We start from the raw sequence: 6,050 nt of genomic DNA on the forward strand, positions 1-6,050 counted from the left end.
CCCCTGGGTCAACCGGTAGCCCAGCACAATCCGTGAATGCTCCAGCATTTCGCCATGACACGGCGTTGCAGAAAGCAGGGTAAAATGCAACTACACGGACCACCGAATCAAATGCACTGTTATCGTAAATATTGGCTTGTGATTGCGCCTTTGTAGATCATCTTATTCGTTTTGCTGGAGAGACGCAACCGACGGGCATAACAAAATCGTTTGCGTATTCCGCATACCCCGCAAAAGCACTTACCCAGTCACCTTGCGAAAAGCGCGAAACACGGAGTCCACACCGCCCTGACTTACCAGTCTTTTACCTGCTTTAGAGCTGTTTGTACCTGCCATTAGGTATGTCTACTAGTCTGAAACTGCAACTTGAAACTAGGGGCAATGCCAGAGAGAAAAGAGACAAAGTTGGGAAAGCATGCTCGCTCTCTCCAATTTCTGAACTCTCAAGTGATTGTACCATGATAAATTCCCCAACACCTCTTTCCAAAATAAAGAAAAAACGCTATGTTCACCACGTAAAAAATGGTCTCGGTTCATGCATCCGCAGGAAACGTTGCCGTAATTTATTCACATCGCATGACAATCGCAACAAACTCACACGAGATTTACAAGAAAATATCGGTAGTGACTTATGTTTCCCTGAAATTTTGTATGACCGGTCGTATGCAGGACCGAATCATCTACTCGGGCGGTGTGCGTGGCTGTGCAAACGCCAGCAACACGAAGCATAAAAACGGCAGGTCTAAAACAACAATCCGGAGTCCATTGTTCAATTAAAACGACGTAATTTTGTTGAAAACGCCCGCAGCTTTTTACTCACGGTATGCGTCGAGAATCTTGCACATTTTGAAACGGAACGAAGGAAGATTTACTTTTAAAAGCGCTCGCTGCGTCCACCCGGACCAGCTGGACCGGATCAGCTGACGACGACGAGACTGAACCCGTTGAATTTCAACCCCACAATAACCAATTTGCGCTTCGTGTTAGTCTGGGCTTCCACCTCCAAGCACCGCACCACACACCACGAACGTTTCAAGTCTTTGTCGAATCGCCGTGTTGCACCAAACCTATCTCTATGCACCAAACAGAACGAGATCGCCGAAGTCAACGGAGCGCTGTCGTGAACCTTGGCTTGTGGTTGCGCACTCGTGGACCCTGTGACTCCCTTCGCTTTCAAAGCTCACCCGACGATTACGAAAGATACTTTCCGTCTTCCGGGACCATCACAGGAGCACTTCTCCGGTCAAGTCTTCGCTACATGTGCTCGTAAACCGCGTCAAACGGGGTCGAACCGAAGCTGCCGAAGCAATCCCGGCGCCATGTTGAACGTGCGTTGTTGCCAGATTTTCTCCCACCAAACAAAAACAACGAAAGCAAACTGGCTCTAGCTTCCAGCGTACATCGGCATTGCGCCGTGGCCAGATATTCTCCGTCAGCTCTAACTTAAAGGGAAACTCCACTCAAAAAGTCGACCCTATCGAAATGACTGATATCGCTTTAGGAGGTCAAAATGCGGTCATACCCAAAATATCACGTCAAACCGGCGCCGCGTTACCGATTAAAACCAATATTAAAAATGTTCTCCCGGCTCGGTTAGCGGCCCGAAAGCGGGTGAGCAACGCTGGCACCGGGTGAGCTAGTGAAGCAACACTGGGCAATGACGTAGGTCTAGTCCTACGCTCTCGTACGGACGCCGCGAACGCTTCGTTTCCCGTGGCATCCTGCGATTCTGCTGACGGCACGAGGTGTTTACCAGATTATCCTGTGTTCTCCTATTTTTATTAGCGTCCAGGCAGTTCCTTTAATTCCCGCATTGCTTCCGCGACAGCGCGGAAGAGAGCGAAGCGGTGCTGCTCGCTCACGCGCGCGTCGTGGAGCCGGAGAGATTTGCCGGTCTCGCGTTGGGCAATGACGAGCAGGATTTATAGTGCTGTGGGTTGCACCAACAACCCGGTGCGCAACCCGGAGCTGCGGTTCTACCAGTTCCCAAGAGACCGGAAGAGGCACAAGGTGTGGGTCGGTGCCGTTCGCCGGATAGACTTCGGAAGACCGTCGACTCCGAGCTCCAATGCGAAGCTCTGCTCCCAGCACTTTACGTCAGACACCTACACACGGGATCTGCGGCTGCTGACTGTTGCGGGTTTCACCACGAAACAGGCGTCTTTGAAGAACGATGCGGTGCCGTCGCTGTTCGCGTACCGTCCGCCGGATGCTCCAGCACGATCGGCCGGACGCAGCATGTCGCGGATGATCTAACTATACTTCGTCTCACCCTACGTTGGACTAAAGGCAGAAGCTACGAACCGCCCGATCCAATCATGAGTCACTTAATCGCCCGGTATTTCGCTTCGATGCACGTATCGGTGCATCACTGAGAGATATGGGCGTACTGTGGTTATTATCAAATAGCACTGAGTGACTCATCAGTTTTACATTGCGGAGAAAGCCACGATATACAGGCTCTTTACAGTGCCGAAGCTATAGAAATGATGCAGCGCTCTTTGATTCAGAGCATTATTCGTCTACCCCTAATCAATGTTAGGCATGTTATAGATTAGCGTGGAACGTGATTGGACCTGGCGGCCCGTGGCTTTGGCCTTTAGTCCATCGTAGGATGAGACAAAGTATAGCGTGCACAGAAAGGCACCTTGGCTTTAACAACTTAGACCACTTGTGGATAGATCTGTCCATATACTCCCATTATTTCGTTTTCTCAGTCCGCGCGCAAGAAACAAATACAGTCACGCTGCACCGGCACCGACCGCGTCATATTTATAGCAGTCGAATTCGCTTTTCGGCCGGCAAATTTATAAATACACACTAAAAATTACTACATTTGGTGCATGTTAACAAAGTGAAGCGGTAAAACAAGAAAATGTGCATCTAACCTTTTGTTTTGAAACTCCACCTGCGACTGAGCCGACCTTGTCGGCGCGTCGGCTCAGAAGCGCGGGACTAGAACTATGTCATGCCGACGACGCGCCACTAGTATCAGTGTTGCCAAGCTGCTTCAACCGGTAGTTTCGGTTTCGCCGTGCCGCCGGACCGATTCTTGCATTCGCGATATCTACAAAACTATACACACTACCGAAAAACAAATTATATCTCGTGATTCAGGGTCGCCGGCTTCGACTAAACAGATCATAACCCGAAAATTGTAAAAATGGAGTGGAGTTGCCCTTTAAAGATGACCTAGAGATGCAGCAACACTGGTATCAAGTTTTAACATGGCGGCCCCCACGGAGCGCCGTAAATTCTGAGGAGGGTGCATTGGAAGCGGCGGCACCTTCCCCCCCCCTGACCGAGACCGAGCTAAATGCGACAACAGCGCCACTCTTTTTCGTTTGTCTGTACTATGGTCACCTCGAGCTTTTTGAAAGCCTGTTTTTTGCGTAAAAACAAACGGAAAAGACTCTTTTTGTATGAAATTTATTGGAGTTTAGTACCAAATGATGGGCGCGTGATGTTTTTATCATCTTTAGTTCGCAAGGTTTTACGGAACAATTAATATTGTTTTTATAAAACCATGCCTCAGCGGGCCTTTCAGGTAGCGCGTCCCGACCTAGGTGCATTTTAATTGCGAGCAGAGTCGACTTGGCTGGCGTTTACATTTGGGCGATGGGTAGAACTGAGGGCGAGAAGAATGGACGGTGGTTTGAACGGCGAGGGCTCGTTGGCTCTAGAGAACTCGGGTTGCGGGGAGCAATTTGGAAGGAAAGAACGGAGCGGGGGCGGTAGAGGGGATGGAAGAATAACAGATGGCTATGGTTAACATATGCTCACATTAGTAACGTTGACTTGCATTCTCCAGCAGTGTTGCCAGGTCTACTGATTTATCAGTAGATCTACTGATTTCTAGGGGTGTCGCGAACTTTTGTCGAACCGGATTTTTAGGTCGAACTTTCGGGGTTCGACTGGGTCGAACCGGTTCGACGAACCTTCGAACTTTTCACCAGATTCGACCGGTTCGACTTTGCGGACAGTGTGGCCAGACCTTGATAGATGCATGTCTAGGTTTGGAGAATTTATTTTTATGCAAATGGTTATTTTATTTTATGAACAGTTGGAATTAAAAGAAACCACTTCTATTCACTAAAGACGTTAATAACTTAATTTTTTTTGTACTGTATTAACTGAAATAACCAACCAGTGGTGCCCTTAATTCATCCATTAGCCATTACCATCCAATCCGAAGCCAACTGGCCAGCCTGTCGCGCATGCGCACACGAGTCGAACCTCAATACAAGGTTCGTCGAAATTTCCACGAAAAGTTCGAAAAAGTCGAACCAGGTCGAACTCGAACCTCGGCCGGTTCGCGACACCCCTACTGATTTCGTTCCAGGTCATAGAGATCATATACTAAATCTAGAGGAAAAGGTCCGCCATTTTCCCATACATTCTGGCTGCCGCAAGCGGCGCACCATGCAGGCAGACCCTCTGGGTCCCAAACACGGTTACATCATCAGAGCAGTTTCGTGAACTTCAACAATCCACGAATTTACCGGTGGAAAGATACTCGCGTTCTTTTCGAAGGTTTCTTTTTGCATAGCGCGCAGATGTACGGCCTCGCGTTAACGCTAAACTAAACCATATACCCGGCTTCGCTGGTGGGGCGCGGCTGGGCGCGGTTGAGGAATACGAAACTGCGCAACCACCAGATTTCCGAGATTTCGACAGAAGGGGAGTTAATGCAGCGTAATGACTTTATTGCTTTTTATAAGCGTTAGAATAGCTCAGAATTTAGTTTACAACGTTAAATTATCACTGTTTATATTGCTGAGAGTTTTCACTCTCCGTGTTTACCATGGCAACGTTGCTTTCTTTCTCTCGTGTTCTGTCGCTCTCTTTTGCGATCGTTCACTCGGGACCCAGGATGTCGGCGCACGGGATTTGCCACTCCTCCTCACCCACCTTTACCCCCCTGTTCCAGGTCTACTGATTCACTGAAAAAAAAAAGAAAATCTACTGACTTTTTTTGTAAACATATTGAAATTTATTGTTTCGCCCCTTCAGTTCCTAGGGTCGCCCGGCCATCAAAGGAAACTCATATTCTCCCAGAATTAAAAACGAAGCACTGGCTAGATGGCCCAGAAGCCCGTCCTATTCGAGTGACAGCCGTATATTCATCTATTCATTCACCCTAAGCAGGTTCGACGGTTCAACTTTACGTTGGACCCGTTGGACGGTTCTAGAGCACTATATAGCTCCTATATAGCTCCTTCGGAGCAGAGTAGCGCAATCTAGAACGCCGCCTCTCGGCGACTAGCGGCGAACGCCCGGAGGTTCCAACTGCGGTCAGAAATGCATGGAGAACGTGAGAAAATCGTTGTTTCTCCAGTATTGTGGGAATGTACGGGATCGCAATCATTTTTGACATAATAATGGAACACTTTAGAATACTTTGCGCTAAGTTTTGTGCCCCGCAAGGACCTGACTTTTTTTAAAAAATTGCCTGAGCGGCATCATGCAGCAGACGACACGGCGACGTCACACCATTCACGTGACCCGCTCCGGCCAACCCGAAAAGCCCATCTCCGCTGCGAGCAAAAATCGTCTGCTTCAAACGCCATTGCCTTGGAAATTGCCTTCTCAAAATTTGCACACGCATCCGATATTGTTAAAACTTTGATAAAGTGTTTAGTGTTTTACTAACTTCACGACAGACTAGTTTTGAAAAGTGTGAACTCGCCGTTCATTTTTTAATCAGCCGTGTTGAGTCGATCTCCATGTATTCTCCCATAGGGCGGGCCGCCTCTTGGAACCCTGAGTACCACGTGACTCGCGCCGAGCCGCTCTGTCGGCCATGTTGTCGGCGAAACACGGGGTTCAAAGGATTGCGTTACTCTGCTCCGCAGGAGCTATATAGTGCTCTAGACGGTTCGACGGCGACATCCGGGCCAGAGCCATATATGGTGAGAGTTTGGCCAGTCTATGATCTCGCCGCTGTAACGCCCTCCTCCCAAGTGAGCCAATCAGCCCGCGGCGCAGAGCGAGAGGCGTGAGCGCATGCGCGTGAACTCTCGGCTGTTTCCCAGCCATATGCTCCCAGC

This window comes from Ixodes scapularis, unplaced genomic scaffold (assembly GCF_016920785.2).
Source record: "Ixodes scapularis isolate PalLabHiFi unplaced genomic scaffold, ASM1692078v2 PGA_scaffold0__279_contigs__length_252992795, whole genome shotgun sequence".
NCBI lineage: Eukaryota > Metazoa > Arthropoda > Arachnida > Ixodida > Ixodidae > Ixodes > Ixodes scapularis.